This window comes from Microcaecilia unicolor, chromosome 3 (genome assembly GCF_901765095.1).
Source record: "Microcaecilia unicolor chromosome 3, aMicUni1.1, whole genome shotgun sequence".
In the NCBI taxonomy this organism is placed as follows: Eukaryota; Metazoa; Chordata; class Amphibia; order Gymnophiona; family Siphonopidae; genus Microcaecilia; species Microcaecilia unicolor.
The window spans coordinates 169294065-169314549 of record NC_044033.1 but is presented as its reverse complement, the minus strand read 5'-3'; the positions used below and the strand labels follow the sequence as shown (position 1 = coordinate 169314549).

The window sequence follows — 20485 nt, the reverse complement described above, 5'->3', positions numbered from 1 at the left end:
TTTCTTCTGCTGATCACACCTCTCTCTATACAGCCTAGCAACCTTCTCGCTACGGCCACCGCCTTGTCATACTGTTTCGTCACCTTCAGATCCTCGGATACTATCACACCAAGATCCCTCTCCCTCTCAGTACCTATCAGACTCTCACCGCCTAACACATAAGTCTCTCTTGGGTTTCTACTCCCTAAGTGCATCACTTTGCATTTCTTCGCATTGAATTTTAATTGCCAAACCTTAGACCATTCTAGCTTCCTCAGATCCTTTTTCATGCTTTCCACTCCCTCCCGGGTGTCCACTCTGTTGCAAATCTTAGTATCATCCGCAAATAGGCAAACTTTACCTTCTAACCCTTCGGCAATGTCACTCAGAAATATATTGAACAGAATCGGCCCCAGCACCGATCCCTGAGGCACTCCACTACTCACCTTTCCCTCCTCCGAGCGAACTCCATTTATCACCACCCTCTGTCGTCTGTCCGTCAACCAGTTCCTAATCCAGTTCACTACTTCTGGACCTATCTTGATTTGTCCTTGCCATTTTCAGGGCACAGACCACAGAAGTCTGCCTGGCACTAGCTTTACTGGTATCATCATCTAATCACTGCTAAGCTTGTTTGGTTCTGTGCATTCCACGATTCCTTTGTGTTTATCCCACACTTTTCTGAATTATGTTACCGTTTTCATCTCCACCACCTCCCGAGGGAGGGCAATCTAGGTACCTACCACCATCTCCGTGAAAAAGTACATCCTGACATTATTCCTGAGTCGCCCCCCCCCCCCCCCCCCGCAACCTCAATTCATGTCCTCTACTTCTACCACCTTCCTGTCTCTGGAAAAGATTTGACTGTACATTAACTCTTTCAAATATTTGAGTATCTGTATCGTATCACCCCTGTCTCTCCTTTCCTCCAAGGTGTACATGTTCAGGTCCTCACCTCTCTCGACGCAAACCACATACCATTTTCATTGCTTTTCTTTAATTCGCTTTAAGTCTTTTTATGTCCTCAGCAAGATACAGCCTCCAGAACTAAACAGAATAGTCCAAGTGGGACCTCATCAACTACTTATACCGAGGCATCAACACCTATGACTATTCTCAGTCATAGCACTACATGATCCCCCAGCTAGCTATAGTTTTTCAGTGTGCTTATGACATACAAGTTATGTATTAACTAACGATTTCCATTCCCATTGCAGAAGGGATGGGCTCATTTATGATTAGTCATTAATCAACAGAAGCTTATGTTAAATTTGTTGCCACATGAGGTTATGCTTTGAAACAGAATTCAAGTATGGGCTTGGTGAAATCTGAAAACTGCATGGTTTATCAGAAGGCATCAGAAATGCGTCGCCTTTTTTTTCCCCTGAGAAATGTATGGTGAAAGTAAATAGATAATGTTTAAATTAGGCCATCGATTCTTAATCCTGCCCTTGAGACACACCTAGCCAGTCCGGTTTTCACAATGAATATGCATGAGATAGAAGCATGCAAATGTATCTCATGCATATTCATTGTGGATGTCCTGAAAACCTGACTAGCTAGGTGTGTCTCGAACACTGGGTTAACAACCAATGGCTTAATTTAAACATATCCCTGTAACTTATTACTCCCAACACCCCCCACCACCAAGGTTATGCACAACTGCCCCATCCCGCAGACTGCTTTTACTCTCCAAACTACCCCTTCATCCAGTACCCCCAAAACTACATCCACACAGCTGCCCCACTGCTCCCAAAGTGTTCTACTGCCTTAAACTATTGCCAACTTCCCCCCCAAAAAAAGAAATTGCAACTGATCTCACCCTCCAAAATTATCCACTTTTGCAATGCCCCACCTGATAAAAACTACCCCTACAAATTGTCCTATCCAGCCAAATCCTCAAAACTACTCCCTTCAACTTCCTCAGAACTCCCAATCTTATCAACTACTCTACTACCCCCAAACCTATCCCTGCCAACTACTGCACCACTTTCCATACAACCCCCTACAAATACCCAGATAAAACCCAAAACAACATCTGGAAGGAGGCTCTCCAATCTACCCAGCTGGTCAAAAAAAAAAAACAAAACAAGACCCCCCTAGCCAGGGTATGATTAGTGCATAGGCAAACAAAGCTCAAAGTTGAGAGGGGCCCCAGACCTGTCACATACTCTTAGGTACTTGAAAAGATTTGATGCATGGGCCCACAGATCCTCTTGACTCTGCCATCTCCCCCTAAAATAAAATTGAACCATTAAAAAAAAAAAAAAAAACCACCACAAAACAACAACAAATATCCTCCCTTCAAGCACAATCCATAAAAAACACAACCATTCCCATGAAAAGGAAATGCTGAAAATATTACAACTATTCCTAGAAATCACCAATGCACCACCTACTGAAAAATAAAACAAAGACTACAGATTTGTACCTCACACTCAGCAGAAGAGCATCATGGGAAAACCTCTCCCCCCCACCCTTCTCATGGTAATAATGTCTCAGATATTTTCTGTCAAACAAGAGCTCCAGCTTGTTAGAAAAACATTCTTGCCAGCATTCATATCATCTCTTTAGCTCTGCCACACACCTGAAAGATCACAAAAAGACCACTTTTGATTTGCCACTATATACCAGTATGCCCTGGTATATAGTGGCAAATGTACAGAACCTATACATTTGCACAAAGAATTGATAAGGCAGGAAAAATACCTTACAGTGAGGTGAAGGAACAAAAAAGGGAGAGCTTCCCTGAAAATTCCTGCTGGTATGACATATGTCTGAATTACATTCTTAGCCGTGCCTGCTCACTGTCCAGGCATGATGAAATATCTGGAGCCTATGTAATCCCCACTGTGAGTCTTGGAGCTGTGCTATAATCGCCAGGAAGGACTGAAAAGCTAACCCATTTCAAGAGACTCTCCCGAGACATTTTTCTAGACTGTGGGTTCGTTTTACTTCTGTACTGGGCAGCTAGACTGTGAAATTTGCTCTGTTATGTGCAAGCTGAAAGAGTGTCAATGACATTTATAACATCTATCTCAAGTACAATAACTGTTTCCCTAAAACTTAAACAGTCCTTATTGTATATATTGTCACTGTGTGCTGTAACTTTGCTACAATAAAACTTGTCTTTTGTGAACCTGAGATAAAGGACCACTTTGAACTTATCTGGTACTTGAAAGACTCATATTAGTTGTCCTGACAATAATGATCAATTTCCGCCTGTTCATCCATCAAAACCCCTAAATTTCCTTATACCCATATTTTATATTTCCTTAGAATTTACTTAATACAGTCACGGTAATGACCATTGTCAAGTCAAGGGTCATACACCAAAACTACTTCTGGACAGGGGTGGATTAAGACTATTTTAGGCCCTAGGCAAACACACATGCGAGTAGCCAGGAGAATGCCTCTGCTGCCAACCAGGAGGATCTCCTGGAGGGTCACTATGGTAATGGGAACTGGAAGAGCTGGCTCAGTGGGTGGACTTAGGAAAGCCCAGCCTCCAGAGGTGAGGCAAGAGATTAATAAAAGGAGTTGTAGTTAGGGGATTGCCTGACCCCCACCAAGACCCTCAGAACTGAGGGAGAGTTCCAGAGCTGAACCAAGGGGAGCCGGAGACAACTGGCTGACACAACCTTGGCTAGGAGGGCCGAGGGGATATATGTTTGATTCCTCAGTGCCAAGGAGTCCAAGAGGAGGAGGAAATACCTAGGGAGAAAGTACACTCCAGGTAGAAGGGAAGTGGGTACGGAGGAGCTCCACTCACCGGTAAAACTGTTTTCGCCAGTTGCCGAGAGGAATTCCTGATCTGGGATGGGCTAGACTTGTATTTTGGATATTGACCGGATGTAACTTATGACCTCTTATGCATTTGAGATGTAAATATTGAGGATGTTCTATGAACTATTGTTTGGTTGAAGTTGATAAAAAGTCTGAAGTTTACCTACTAAGACTGCTGGTCATTATTGGAACATGAACTTTGGTATACCCCAGGGTGGGAGTGCCCTTCGGCCTACCGGAGATTTCATCAGCCCCGGCCAGTGCCCAGCTCATCAGATCTAAATTTATTGTGTGGACCCTGGTCCTGGGTACCGGACCCAAAGAATTTAGCCAGTAAACCAGACTGTGGGGCGAGACCAAGGGTTACATACTTTCCTTGCCCCCTCCCCTGGATCTTCATTCATGGCCTTTCCTCCATGAGCAAGCAAAAATAAGAGACAGGCTTATCTACCTATCACTCCAGTCTCTCTTCTTCATAAAAGTGACCATTTCTACATCCAAGGTTGCACATATAGGTAGGTCAATAAATAAATGACCCCCCCCCCCCAGTTTACTAAGACGCTCGGAAATTCTGGCACAGTCCATTCAAAGTGAATGGGCTATGTTGGTATTAGCACAGGGCAACAGGAGGATAACAGAGTGAGCCCCTGTAACAAGTGCAGTGGGGGTTTTTTTTTGCAGCCTCAAATTTGGATGCATTCAATTTTAAAGAACTAAAAGGCATTGAGCATGACATACTGTAAGAAACAAATTGGGCCCATATGATGGTGAGTTCCCTGAGGGCTCATGGTATGACATTCAAACACAAATAGTAAACCATTACCAAGAATTCAAAAAAAGCAAATAAAAGAAAATGTCTTTTTATCCAAGGGATGTGTAGGAGTATGAAACAGGAAAATATTGAACTGGCCACTTCGTGTATGCAACTGACCAGGGACTTAGAAGAAGCACAAATTTGCATTTTTATGCAACACACTCAAATAGTGCAGGTAACTAAGTTCCTTTTTATCTGTTAAGAACAATTGGAAAAGGCCAAGACAGAACTGAAACATTTATTTATGTATTAGGATTTATTTACCGCCTTTTTGAAGGAATTCACTCAAGGCTGTGTACAGTAAGAATAGATCAAACATGAGCAGTAGGCAATTAGAGCAGTAAAAATATTTGAACAAGTATGGCATGATAGTATACTACTTGCAATGACAACACAATATGTACTAGACCATTATAATTGGTAATGAGGGGTAAGGCAAAGTTGTAACATATAGATGAGTAAGAAAGTAGGAAAGAATTAGAAAGTAAGGTGATTGATTTGAAGAAAGTAGCACGTGAGGTCAGAGAGATGGTTAAATTTATGTGCGGCCCGAGTCAATCCTTGTGTGTGTGAGTGAGACTAACAAGTTAGTTACTTCTTCCATTAAAGGCTTGGTTGAAGAGCCAAGCTTTCACCTGCTTCCTGAAGTAGACGTAGTCTTGTGTTAAGTGGAGCCTTTCAGGCAATGCATTCCAGAGTGTGGGGGCTACTCTGGAGAATGCTAGCTTGCGGGTATCACATTGTGTAATGTCTTTTGGAGATGGTGTAGTTAGTGAAAGTCCTTGGGAGAACCTTAGTGTCCTTGGTGGTGTGTGGAGGATCATCCTATTCTTCAGATACTCGGGGCCATTTCCTTTCAGATACTCAGGGCCTTGAAGATCAGACATAGAGTTTTAAATTTAGCCCTGTATTGTACTGGTAGCCAATGAAGTTTTTGCAAAAATGGTGTGATGTGGTCACGTCGCTTGCAACCGTCTATGAGTCTTGCTGCTGTATTCTGAATCAACTGGAGCTGGTGCAGGCCCTTTGTAGTCAGACCATTGTATAGTGCATTGCAGTAATCCAGTCTTGATGTTACCATGGCATGCACAACTGGGATAAGATTTACCTTCTCGATGTAAGGAGAGAGGCAGCTTAGCTGTCGCAAATAGTAGAAGCAGCTTTTGAAGGTTGCTTGGATTTGGGGAATCAGAGTAAGTGTTGAATCTAACTGTATTCCAAGGTTCCTGACTTGTGATCTGAGTGGGAGTTCATACTTCCCAAAATGAATTTTGATGTCAGGTATGTATCCACTTGTGTTAGGGACCCAGAGAAGCTTGGTTTTACTTGGGTTCAGGCAAAGTTTGTTGTGTTTAGCCCATTCTTGAATTGATGTTAGACAAGTGATCAGTTTATTCAAGGCTGTAGGTAAGTCAGGTTAAATGGGTATGAGTAGCTGCACATCATCCGCATAGATGTAGAACTGAGTGTCCATTGACCAAATCAGCTCAGCTAGTGGCTTGAGGTAGATATTGAACAGAATAGGTGACAGTGTCGATCCTTGTGGTACCACGCAGGTCAGTGTCCATGGTGGTGATGAATTGCTGCCAATCATTATGGATTGTTGCCTATCTGATAGATAGGATCTGAACCAGCAAGTACTGTTCCATTGATACCTGTTTCTGTCAGTCGTGTTAGCAAGACATCATGATCTACAGTGTCAAAAGCTGCTGAGAAATATAGCAGTACTAACATCGAGGCAAATCCCTCGTCTCGGTTTCTGTGAAGATCATCTAACAGAGATACGAGGACCGTTTCTGTTCCATAACCAGGTCTGAATCCAGATTGACATAGATCTAGCCAGTTACTCTTTTCTAGCCATTCATTAAGTTGAACACAGACTGTTTGTTCTATGAGTTATCCTAGAAATGGGATGTTGGATACTGGCCTGTAACTTTCATGTTTGTCCTGGTCAAGGATATTTTTCTTCAGCATAGGGTGAACCACTGCCCTTTTTAATGCTGTTGGTAGTTGCCCATTAGAAAGAGAGATGTTCACAATTTTTGTGGCGCCTTCTATAAGGCCCATACTTGCCTGCTGCACTATCTTTGATGGGAAGGGATCGAGGGAGCAGGTAGTTGGTCAAAGGTCTCTTAGGATTTTGTCAAGGCTTCCTCTGTCATTAGGTTAAAAGTGTTCTGTCTGTGTTAGGAGGGGGCGAGTTTGTGCACCCCTGGTTGACTGGTTGGGCACTGGGTGTAACTGCCTGTAAAATCCTGGTGGAGACTTTTAATTTTGTTGGCAAAGTATGCAGCAAAATCATGGCTGTTCAGAGTACACTTGCCTCACAGGGACACAGGCCCAGGCCCCCATGTAGCTACGCCTCTGCTATGGACTTTTACTCCAGGAACTTATTTTTTTAAACACAGATACAATAACCACTTAAACCACATTCTCTGGCAACGAGTTTCAGGGCTTAACTATTTGTTGAGGGGAATAATATTTCCTATTTGTTTTAAAAATATTTCCATGTAATTACATTGTACTTTTTGAAAAAAAATATATATGGTTCCATTTCCTAATAATTCCTAGCATCCTGTTTGCTTTTTTGGCCACCGCCGCACACTCAGCATATTATCTACGACACCTAGACCTTTTTCTTAGATGCTGACCCCCCAAAGTGGACCCTAGCATCAGGTAACTATGATTTGAATTATTCTTCCCAATGTGCATCATTTTGCACTTGTCTGCATTAAATTCCATCTGCCATTTGGATGCCCTGTCGTCCAATTTCCTAAGGTCTTCCTGCAATTTTTCACAGTTCGCATGTGTTTTAACAACCCTGAATAGTTTTGTGGCATCTGCAAATTTCATTACCTCACTCATTGTTCTGATTTACAGATCATTAATAAATATTAGCACCAATCCCAATACAGATCCCTGCGGCCCTCCACTATTCACTCTCCTCTATTGAGAGAAATGGCCATTTAACTCTATCCTCTGTTTTCTGTCCAATAACCAATTCCTACGCCACAACTTCTTTCCCATGACTTTAATTTTTCAGGAGCCTCTCATGAAGAATTTTGTCAAGAGCTTTCTGAAAATCTAGATACATCAACCGGCTCCACCTTTATCAATACGTTTATTCATGCTTTCAAAGAAATGAAGCAAATCGGTGAGGCAAGACTTCTCTTGGCTGAATCTACGTTGACTCTGTCCCATTAAACCATGTTTATCTGTAGGTTCCATAGTTTTAGTCTTTATAATTGTTTCCACTATTTTGCCCGGTACTGACGTGAGGTTTACCGGTCTGTAATTTCTTGGATCATCCCTAGAACCGTAAAAAAAAAAAAAATCTGACTTACTCTGGCCACCCTTCGATCTGCAGGTACTGCAGACAATTTTAATGACAGATTACAGAACACAGCAGATCAGCAATTTCATGTTTGAGTTCTTTCAGTACCCTTGGATGGATGCCATCCAGTCCAGGTGATTTACTACTCTTTGGCTATTTGGTTCAGTACATTCATCAAGATTTCTTTCAGTTTCTCTGCATCATTACCCTTGAAAACCCATTTCTGGTACAGGTAGATCTCTTGCTTAACATTACTGCAGCTTCCAAATTTTGTGCAACATAAGCTCAAACACAGCTCAGCAATTTGTGCAAGCTGAACTTGGCTCCTGGTTGAACACTTCTCATTTACTACCAATCAGCCAGCTACATAAAGTGACTTGCATATAGGGACTGGTTCATTCATTCTCCAAGTTACTGCAAAATAAAGTGAGACCTTTAAAATAATCCTCAATTTTTGTTGTTTCTCTTCAGAACTGGCCAAATTCAGACTCTTGGTCTTACTATCTGGATAATAAGCTTTGCCCAACTTACTGCTTTTTTTCCCCTGTTTTAGATTTAAAATAATCATATGTGAAAAGGGTAAAAAACACAAATGTATGACGATATTTACCACATTTGATATCTTCAGAGAATGTGCTTAATAAACTAATCCTAAAGAGCTTAAGGATGATGTATAGATGTTGGGGAATCACTCCAGGGCTGGCAACTTTTAAATAATACTCTTATTTTTTGGGCTAGATGTATTGTGTTTTGTTTGTCAATCAGCCTTTTCTATACCAGTGACCAAGGCCCAAGCCTGTTTGTCTCTAGACAAAGAATGATTATGCACATCGTTCCATGGTATAAGACCATTAGTTGCTGATAGTCACAATTACCAGAGAAATGCAGCTATGTTTCAGCTGGAGAGCGTTTTCTACAAGGTAAAAATTGATGTCTTGTGCACATCAAGTGTGCCCAGCCCACAAGAAAATCTGGCAGAGAAGGCATCCACAGACCTAAACACAGGGTAAAACTTTTTTTTTTAATGCCCGATGAAGCCTTTTTCTGTAAAACTTGTTGAGCCAGTCTTTCTAGGAAGAACCTGACTTTTCTAAAACCGGGAGAGTGATCCAGAAGATATTTTAAGGCGTGTATGAAATGAGCTCCACTTCTTGAGCCAGCTCTTTTATATAGGGATTGATTGGCCCACCGCATGCCTACAAAGCTAAATTAAAACATATGGGAGAGAGCAAACATGCATCCCTGGCACCCTTTTGAGTCTGGAAAGTTGAAGAGAAAGTACCATTTTTAATATGCACACAAGCATTAGAGTAAACTTATGCAGGAGATGAAGCCAAAACATAAGCCAAACTTAAGTAATACTGTAAACATATAAAAAAGGCTAACTTAGCCTTATTGACATCTAAAGAGATTCTGAATTTAGGAACATCATGCTTGTGAGCTAAGCAGATAACATAGGATAATCTATTCTTAAATGAAGCTGGGCTGAGTCAGTTAATAGTATGGGAAAATAGTATATTCTAGATATTAAAATTCTAGCTAAGATTTTCTATCTGAATTGATTTGTGAGGTTGGCCTGCTGGAGCTACTAAGAAGTTCATCTTTTCTTTACAGATTAATGTTTTAGCAGCAGGGGTTTGTTTTAAAGATAAAGCCATTGGTGCTTAAAGCTTAAACATAGGTTAACTATTCAATAAAGAAGGCTTGATAAACTTTCAAATTTGGTACCCATTTGGGAAGGAAAAAAATTTTATAGCACAAGAAATCTCCAGCTCTATCTGAAGACATGAGTATCAGCCTGAACAGGAAAAAGCTAAGTTACTCAACTGTAACAGGTGTTCTCCGAGGAGGACAGAAGGCATATATTCTCACATGTGGGTAACGCTATCCATGTTGCCTAGTCCGGAATTTGTAACAAGCTTTACAGAGCTTTTTTAGTGTGAGTCGTGCTCCACTGCACATGAGAGAGTGCCTTCCTGCCCACAAGAGTGCAAGACCAAGAGTACAATACTATAGTATACAACTCCAAGGGGAGGTGGGAGGGTATGAGAGAATATAAGGCCTGCTGTCCTTGAGAATACCTGCTACAGGTACGTATCTTCGCTTTCTCCAAGGAAGGGATAGGAAGAAGTGCCAAAATGGCATTGCGAAGCTTAAGGGTGAAGGGGAAGGAATATGTGGAAGCTGATCAGGATAAAGTTGAACTGCTTAGCAATTACTTCTGTTTTCACAGATGAAGGGCAGAGGTTAGGACAGCAGAAAACAAATAGCAATGGATGTGTGGTAGACCAAGACCAATTCTCAGAAGACTTTATTCGTGAGGAGCTAGCTAAACTAAAAATAGACAAAGTGATGACCATCCGAGGGTATTCAAGGAACTCGAGATGGTCTGGTGGCTCTGTTGTCCGACCTTTTCAATGTTTCTTTAGAGTCTGGAGTGGTCCCGGAGGACTGGAGAAGGGAGGGGATGTGGTCCCTCTGCCCAAGAGCAGAAGGAGGAGGTTGAGAATTGCAGGCCTGTTAGTTTGATCTCAATGGCAAGTAAACTATTGGAAATGCTTCTAAAGCACAAGACTGTGAGGTTTCCAGAACTGAATGGACTGCAGGATCCAAGGCAACATGGTTTTACTAGGCAGGTCTTGTCAGGCAAATATGACTGATTTCTTTAACTGGTTGACCAAACAGTCAGACCATATCATATGATATGGTCTGATGTAAGAGCAAAAGCGGAGTGCAGACGCACAAAGTATTGGATTTCGAATGTACTGATTTTGGTAAAATGGGGGAATACTTGAAGAAGCTGCTGAATACAGGAGTAGGAATTGGAGAAGTGGAAATGCAGTGGTCCAAGCTGAAAACTGCTATAAATATGACAACAGATCTTCACGCAAGGAAAGTAAACAAAAACAAGAGAAACAGGAAGCCTATATAAGGGCAAAAGAGGCTTTGTTCAAGAAATATAGACTAATTCAATGACAGGATAATGGAAAAGATTACCGGATTAAGCTCAAAGTGACGAGAGAAATATGGCTAATGAAAGCATGGAAATGGCGGAGGATGAAAAGAGAGGCAACAAAACTTTTTTTTTTTTTTTTTTTAGGTATATTGGGGAAAGGAGAAAAAATAGGAATGGAGTTGCAAGACTGGAAGATACTGAGAATAGCTATGTGGAGAGTGATGAGGATAAAGTGAATATGCTAAACAAATACTTCTCTTCAGTGTTCAAGGAAGAAAATCCTGGAGAAGGACCACAGTAGGTTGCCGAGGGAATATCTGGGAATGGAGTGGATATTGTGCCATTCACAGAAGAAAGTGTTTATAAACGGCTTGAAAAACTGAAGTGAACAAAGCTATGGGGCCAGATGGAATACATCCCAGGATACTGAGAGAGCTCAGAAGTCCTGGCAGGACCTCTTAAGGATTTATTTAACAATTCTTTATAGACGGAAGAGGATTGGAGACGAATTGATGTGGTCCCTTTTCACAAAATCGGAGACAGGGAAGAAGTGGGAAACTACAGGCCAGTAAGCCTCAAGTCGGTGGTAGGAAAAAGTAACGGAATTGCTGCTGAAGGAAAGGATACTTTCTAGAAGTAAATAGGTTATAAGATCCAAAGCAACATGACTTTACCAAAGGAAAACCCTGTCAAACAAATCTGATTGACTAATTTGTCTGGGTAACCAAAAAAAAATGAATGAAGGACGTATGCTAGATGTAATCTACTTGGATTTCATTAAAGCCTTTGACACAGTCCCTTACAGAAGGCTCGTGAATAAAGCTGATAGCGCTGAACTAGATTGGAAACTGGTTGACCGACAGGCAGCAGAGGGTGGATACCCTGGTGGGAGTATAAACCATGAGAAGGGATCTCCAAACGCTAGAGAATGGATTAAAGGGGGGGGGGGGCGTCATGCCTTCATCCCTCCAGTGGTTAGTTAGGACACCTTTTTCCGACTTAGTCATTACTGAAACAGGTAACATAGTAACATAGTAGATGACGGCAGAAAAAGATCTGCACGGTCCATCCAGTCTGCCCAACAAGATAAACTCATATGTGTAACTTTTTGTGTATACCATACCTTGATTTGTACCTGTCCTCTTCAGGGCACAGACTGTATAAGTCTGCCCAGCACTATCCCCGCCTCCCAACCACCAGCCCCGCCTCCCACCATCGGCTCTGGCACAGACCGTATAAGTCTGCCCAGCATTATCCCCGCCTCCCAACCACCAGCCCCGGCACAGACCGTATAAGTCTGCCCAGCACTATCCCCGCCTCCCAACCACCAGTCCCACCTCCCACCACCGGCTCTGGTACAGACCGTATAAGTCTGCCCAGCACTATCCCCGCCTCCCAACCACCAGCCTCGCCTCCCACCACGGCCCCATGTCAGGTCAAGTACACGAATTGTGCTGAATAAAGTTTGCTATACCCTACATTTGGCTGCAAAGATTTTTTGGTCCATCCCTACTGCTTGGATTTTACCTTGGATTAAGAGTAGGGGTCTTTACCTTTGGGTTTGGCTCTTGTCCACATTAAATTTCATCTACTATTTGGATGCCCAGCCTTCCAATTTCCCATGGTCTTCCTGTAATTTTTCATAGTACACATATATTTTAAGAACTTTAAATGGTTTTGTGTCATCCGCAAATTTAACCACCTCAGTCATCATTCCCATTTCCAGATTATTTATAAATATTTTAAATATCACTGGTCCCTGGGGCACTCCACTATTCATCTTCTTCCACTGAGAGAAATGGCTATTTAAACCTACCCTATGTTTTCTACCTATTAACCAGTTCTCAATACACAACAGAACATAGGCTCCTATCCCAACGCTTTTTAGTTTTCTCAGAGCCCTCATGAGAGACTCTGGGCCAGATGCACTAAACGAGCCTTTAACGAGCAAGTAGTAAACCCTGGCATGCACTAAAGGCTTCTCTGAGCCTTTTTCAGACGGGGTGGCAGCTAACGAAAACTGAATGCAGATGAGCAAATTGTGTAAAAACCCTATTGTAATGAGATGCACTAACCTTTTCCGATTGCCTTAACGGTGGAAATTCTAACGAGAGGGCCGTACGAGATTGAAAAACGTCTATTTAAAAAAAAAAAAAAAAGAGGAAAAAAGTGCTCATCAGGGATGTCCTTTATGACAAATAAAAAGATGAGCTGTGCCCATGGACGTCCTTTATGAACGTCCTTCGCCCCCCCCCCCCCCCCCCGAGACCACTGCCGCCGCCGCTCCCCCCTGCACTGAAATGACAGCCTCCCCCCCCCCCCCCCCCCCCCCGCAGGTCTAAATAAAAATGTACTTCTTTTCTGCCCTGGACCTTTTTTCTGTGCCATTATCGCAGAAAAATGTCCAGATTGTAAGCCCACCCAAAACACACCTTCAAAATGCCCCCTTGCTATTTGGATGCACTCAGTGAAAAACAGCCCAATTCTGCATGTTCAAAATAGTGATTTAGGTGTTTTGGCAAGAAAAACGTCCATCTGCCATTTTTGAAACATTTTTCTCCATTGAAAACGAGCGCTATAGTGAATAAATTAAATAAACATATATAGCACCATAATGAATAAATTAAATATACACAGAGGTGCATTTTCAAAGCACTTAAGATTTACAACATTACATAATAACCTATGGAACTTTGTAAGTATAAGTGTTTTGAAAATGAGCCCCATAGAGGGGCATTTTTGACCGGGGACGCCCATCTCTAAGGACGGCGCCGCGAAGGGGCGGGGCCAACCATATTTTCGAACGAGATGGCCAGTCATCTTTCATTACGGTTGAGGCCAGCCAAATATCAGAGATGGCCGGCCACGGCTTTCGCCGATAATGGAAACCGAGGCCGGCCATCTCAAACCCGCCCAAATCCAAGGCATTTGGTCGTGGGAGGAGCCAGCATTTGTAGTGCACTGGTCCCCCTCACATGTCAGGACACCAACCAGGCACCCTAGAGGCCACTTCTAAAAGTTTAAAAAAAAAAAATTAAAATAGCTCCCAGGTGCATAGCTCCCTAACCTTGTGTGCTGAGCCCCCCAAAACCCACTCCCACAACTCTACACCATTACCATAACCCTTATGGGTGAAGGGGGGCACCTACATGTGGGTACAGTGGGTTTTTGGGGGGGGGGGGGTTGGAGGGCTCCCATTTACCACCACAAATGTAACAGGTGGAGGGGGGTGGTCCTGGGTCCGCCTGCCTAAAGTCCACTGCACCCACTAAAACTGCTGCAAGGACCTGTATACTGCTGCGATGGACCCGAGTATGACATTTGAGGCTGGCAAAAAAAGTTTTTAAAGTTGTTTTTTTTGAGGGTGGGAGGGGGTTAGTGACCACTGGGGGAGTCATGGGAGGTGATCCCCGATTCCCTCTGGTGGTCATCTGGTCAGTTCAGGCACTTTTTTGGGACTTGACCTGAAAAAAAAAGGGACCAAAGAAAGTGGACCAAATTCTCGCCAGGGACGCCCTTCTTTTTTCCATTATCGGGTGAAGCCGGCAATCTCAAATCACGCCCCCGTCTTGTCTTCGCTACCCTACCAAAACACCCCCTTGAAGTTTGGCTGGCTCCGTGACGGAAAGCAGTTGGTGCCAGCCAAAATCGGCTTTCGATTATACCGATTTGGCCAGCTTTAGGAGATCGCCGGCCATCTCCCGATTTGTGTTGGAAGATGGCCGGCGATCTCCTTCAAAAATAAACTGGTCAGTTTCATTTGGAAAAATATGTAAAATAAGTTCTAAAACAAGTATGGTACATATATAGGAAGCCAACCATACATACAAAAAAAAATTCATTATACCATCATATATACAATTAATAAAGAATTTAAAAAAATCATATGCTTCAGCTAATCTTGATTTGCAATAAGTAAACTCAACGTGTTTTCACAAACCTTAAGCTTCTCATATCTGAAGGATTCAAAAAAAGACATTGTGGAACTTATTTTTGTCTCAAAATGTCCAAATGGAAATCCATGTGCTTGAAATATTCAAATCTCAATTTTGCAATGACAGAAAAGGGACATCCAACACTGTAGCATGTCCAGATAGCAAGGGGGTGTGTTGTGGTTTGGCCAGGACTTAGGGAGGGCCCAAAAATCAGGATGTCCAGTAGTGATTATCAAAGGGGAAGAAACATCCAAGCCTAAAAAGACAGATGTCCTAAATTAGACCTGTTTCAGCACATCCAGGGTACAAAAACGTGCTCTGATTGAGCAGCTGAGCACTGGAGGGATTAAGGAATGACACCTCCTTAATCCTCTAGTGTTTGCTGCCCATTCTCTCTCCCATGAAAGGAAAACTAAAAAGGGATACCAGGTTATATGACAGCTTCAAGTATTATGGGCATTCTTAGTAAAGCAGGATGCAAATCTGAGGAGTTGCCTAGTGATGTGGAGGGGGCATTTTCAAACAGATATCCAAGTCAGAATAGAGACATCCAGCTCATAACATCCAAAATGGATGTCCATCTCGCATATATTTTCCAACAGGAAATATGTCTGGATTGGATGTGTGAGACAGATGTCGGTGCGCTGAGGACGTCCAGTATGAATAACCATTTTATAAACGGGAACATCCAGTGGCAAAAAAGGAAGGGATAAGGATATCTGTCTGACAGCATTCTTAGAAGAATGGCTACACAGAAATCTCTCAGAGCAAAGGGGTAGCCTAGTGGTTAGTGCAGTGGACTTTACACCAAGGGACCCAGGTTCAAGTCCACAGTAAAATACCACTTACAAGTGGCTTATATATTTAGGTACAGTAGGTATTTTCTGTTTCTGGAGGGCTCAGAATAAGAAAAAAAATTAAAGAGAGATTTTAAACTTGGGTCCCTTAGTTCAAAGGCCACTGCACTAACCACTAGGCTACCCCTTTGCTCTGAGAGATTTCTGTATAGCCATTCTTCTAAGAATGCTGTCAGACAGATATCATTATCCCTTCCTTTTTTGCCACTGGATGTTCCCATTTATAAAATGGTTATTCATACTGGACGTCCTCAGCGCACCGACATCTGTCTCACACATCCAATCCAGACATATTTCCTGTTGGAAAATATATGCGAGATGGACATCCATTTTGGATGTTATGAGCTGGATGTCTCTATTCTGACTTGGATATCCGTTTGAAAATGCCCCCTCCACAACATTAAAATAACATTAAAAAAAAGAGCCATAGTTGAAAAAATGTAAGCTTACAATCAGTTGATTCAACAAAGATATTGCTACACCATTCAAAACAGTATTGAAAAAGAAAGGCTTCACTAGAAGGAACCAGAACAAAATGAACAAAGATTACTTGCAAAAAGAATAATGTTATCATTACTGCTCTATCAGAGAAAAATTGAATACATAAGGTAAACAATGTAAACATGTTTTTGTCCAATGTGATTAATGCCTACCAAAAATCCTTTATCTAAAACTAAAACGTTAATTCTCAGTTAGTTAAAACCAGAACTGCCAAAAACTACTATAGAAAATAATTAATGTAACTGCACATGAACTAATGCCGCCCCCCCCCCCCCCAAAAAAAAAAAAAATACTGCCTTAAGTAGTTGCCTAGTGGTTAGTGCAGTGGACTTTGAACCTGGGGAACTTCAGAGTTCGATTCCCACTGCAGCTCCTTGTGACTCTGGTCAAGTCACTTAACCCTCCATTGCCCCTGGTACAAAATAATTACCTGAATATATGTAAACCGCTTTGAATGTAGTTGCAAAAACCTCTGAAAGTCGGTATATCAAGTCCCATTTCTCTTACCTTAAGTATTTTTAAAGGAAAGGGTGCAGGGTCTTACCTCATCCATAATAAGACAACTACAAACAGCATGGGATTGTATGCAAAAATAAAATAAAAATAAACAACCCTCTAAAACTTTGAAAACCTTCCCTGGCTTTTATAACCCGTTTTTTTTTTAAAGAGGAAAAGATAGATTTGAATATATAAAGGTCTTCAACCACGCTCACAAAGTAAAACAAAACTAAGGATAGTGCATGCCTATACAGTATTTGAAACCAGACTTGACTTCCTGAAGGGGATAATCAAGGGGGTACTGTGAACAACAACCATGAAGGGCCTGTTCCGGGTAACATTAAGAAGAAAACAGAGTTAAACTGGACTGGGTTAACGTCCTCTGCTCTTATACAAGTTGTTCTATAAAGCAACATTTCATAGCTACCATGACTATGACTCATTTAGCAGTAAACCTGACCACAACCACAGTCAAAAGTTTCAGGGTCCTAGCAAGGGATGGTAATGCAGTTTTTTTCAAAAATTACACCCCCCCCCCCCCCCCCCCCCGCCTTTGACTAAGTGATAAATGCATAACCAATATCCCAGCGGAAAGAAGATGCCATGCCCAAAGCACTGACACTTCGGATTTTCCATAAATGATAACAAATCAATCAACCTTTGTGCATTAAAACTTTTAACTTAAAAGTGGTACGAAAAGGTTTAGGTTAAGTTATCTTCGCTTTTGTTTCGGGCGCTTATCAAGCAGTATGTCTATTTCGCAATCTAAATTAAGGAAGAAGAATCTTCAATGTAGCTCGATGATGGTTAAGTATCGTTGTCAAGTCAGTAGTTTGCAAGATCAGAAAATCGGATGTGAAGGCTTCGAAAACAGGGTTGGGAATAATTCAATAAATAGACTGGGAGAACGCAAAAAACGGCAAGGGGCTGGTTGCACTAACAAAATTCCATAGGTTAGTATGCAACTTTGTAAGTTTAAGTGCCTTAGAAAATACGCCTCTATGTGACAATTCGGCTGCCCTCACACTCTCAACACGCTGAGCGTCCCTCCTCACATGCGATCGGGGGGCCGGTCTCTCTTCGCTTCATGATTTACCATTTCTCCCTCTGTCTTCCACTGTTCTTGACCGCGATCTGGCACCCCCGCCAAGCTCATACCTGAGATCGCACATCAACAATCCCACAGCTTTCTTTCTCCGGTGCTTCGTCCTCTATGACACAACTTTTCTCCCTTCGAGACATCCCGCCTTGTCGGAAACATGAAGCTGCATCAAAGAACGAAAAGCCAGAAAAAGGGGTTTTTGGAAGTAGGTACCGCCTCCTCCGCCCTTCAATAATTCAGCGCAGCCGCACTTGCTTCTTTCTACCCGGGCTGATACAGCGAGGCTCACACACTGACACATCCACGTGCCAGCAGCATCGGGGTCCCCCTGATCTATTGGCGCAGGCGTACGGCGATCTCCACGTGCAGCCACTTCGCTACACGTGGGGGACTGGCGGTCGCCCAACCCACACGCCTTTTAAAAAATTAGATCAGGATGACTTCTGATGTGGGCTGCGCTGAATTATTGAAGCGAGGACTGGTAGGACTTTGTTGCACAGTGCTGTTTGCCACAAAAGCGGTAAGTGTTAAATAATGCACCTGTTTTACAAATAAATTTAAGCATAAAATGTATGCATAGACTTGGAGGCGGGTAGTTAAGGGCAGTCTGGGGATAGGGGGAGGGGAGAAGAGCAAACTAAATAGAAGATCTACCTTATGCATGAAAGTAGAGAGGTGTGGTAGCCGTGTTAGTCCACTTTTAAAGGTAATCAATAGAAATCAAACAAAATAAAACATGGAAAAGAAAATAAGATGATACCTTTTTTATTGGACATAACTTAATACATTTCTTGATTAGCTTTGGAAGGTTGCCCTTCGTCGTCAGATCGGAAATAAGCAAATGTGGTAGCAGATAGTATATATGAGTGAGACATCCAAGCATTACTTTGACAGTCTGACCCTCCCACCCTGTCAGACTGTTTTGTTTGATTTCTACTGATAACCTAGTTCAATAAAAAATGTATCAGTTTAGTCTTTGCATTTTTTAACATGTTTCCATGTTTTAAAATAGATTAAAAGGCAATCACTCAATTTTATTCATGTATAATGAGTGTAGCAATTTAAGGGCCCCTTTTACTAAACCACACTAGCAGTTCCCATGCAGCAAATGCGAGGAATCCCAGTCAAACTGAATGGACTGTGTAGCTTTTGCTGCATCAGGATTCACTAAAGCAGTTTAGTAAAAGGGGCCCTAAGGACCTGATGATCAAAGGTAAATGCGGGCGCTAGAGGTCACTCATTTGGGACTAGCGCCCGTATTTACCATCGCACAAATGATCAGAGGGGTCTACAGTGCCTGTACTAGGGAATACCACACAACTCACTTAAATTAGATTTAAATGAGCTCTGCGGTATTCCGCCTGTATGATCAGAGAACAAGCACTCTGATTGTACAAGCAGAATAGCACCTTAACCCTACTACAGCTCAGAGCTGGCGTTAGAAAAAAGATCTGTCTCCCCCTCCCCATCTAAGCCAGGCAGCCAGGGCTGTCACCATCAGTCCTGGGGGTCCAATGGACCCCTGGAGCCCCCAATGGCTGAGGCCCTGGTGGCCTAGGTGTCCAAACCCCCTTTGGACAGCAACACGGGGGGCTGGAGGTCTGGTGGAGCTCTATCCTTCTTAACTCCTGACACAAAAAAATAACTCCCTGGTGGGCAACATACCCCAACTCCCCACCCATCCTGGTGGTGTAGCGGCTCCCTCAACCACCCCCCCCCCCCATACCTTGTAGTGATGGATGAGGAGTAGCATTCCCTCCTCCTTCCAGCGCCACCTCCAAAATGGGGATGCACTGGGTAGGGCATTTCTACCATATAAGGACGCTTCTCCATTATATGGTATGGAAACCCCGCCCAGCACATCTGAGGATGTACTGGGCAGGGTGCTGCCATTTTGGAGGTGGCGCTGGAAGTACTACTACTACTACTACTTAACATTTCTAGAGCGCTACTAGGGTTACGCAGCGCTGTACAATTTAACAAAGAGAGACAGTCCCTGCTCAAAGAGCTTACAATCTAATAGACAAGTGAACGGTCGGTCCGATAGGGGCAGTCAAATTGGGGCAGTCTGGATTCACTGAACGGTAAGGGTTAGGTGCCGAACGCAGCATTGAAGAGGTGGGCTTTAAGCAAAGACTTGAAGACGGGCAGGGAGGGGGCTTGGCGTAAGGAAGTAGGAGGACGTGTTACGCTCTCCTCCATCACTACAAGCTACTGGGGGGGGGGGGTGAGGGAGCTGCTAGACCACCAGGGTTGGTAGGGTATGGGGGTATGTTGCCCACTGGGCCACCAGGGAGTTAGTTTTCGTGTCGAGGGCCTAGTGGTTCACAGGACCTCAACCTCCTGTGCCCTCATGTTGGGCTGGATGTCTGCCAGACCTGCAGTTCCCCTCACCCTGTGTCCGGGGGGGGGGGGGGGGGAATGGTAAAGGCCACTGGGCCCATCTGGGGGGGTTGGGGGGGAGACTTCCAGCTCCTTGCGTGTGGGGGGAGACCTCTTGTTTGACAGGTCTAGGCTTTTTTTTTTTTGACAGCCTGGACCTGTCAAAGAACTTCTGCGGGAGGATTGTGCCTTGGGCGCATGCCTAGGCTCAATCCTCCTGTGCAGCAGTACCCCCATGATCAAAACTAATAGTACACATGAATTTACATGCTATTAAGTTTTGATCATGAGGTCTTTAATTCCCCGAGTTGTTCCACTGCTAATTTTCCAGCACTGTTCGG

The 20485-nt window shown here is 43.1% G+C and overlaps 1 protein-coding gene across 2 annotated transcripts in view; it reads right to left on the bottom strand.

Moving 5' to 3' along the window:
* Positions 1 to 18032, bottom strand: part of STX11 (syntaxin 11) — a 49044-nt gene extending 31012 nt beyond the window's left edge. Inside the window, exon 1 of one of the 2 annotated variants that reach the window (XM_030196566.1) lies at positions 17819 to 18032. The gene's annotated coding sequence lies outside the window, so the exon portion shown is untranslated. Of the gene's footprint in view, positions 1 to 17756; positions 17793 to 17818 lie in introns of those variants that run through there. The other variant, XM_030196567.1, reaches the window with a different exon arrangement.
* Positions 18033 to 20485: the final 2453 nt, after the last annotated feature.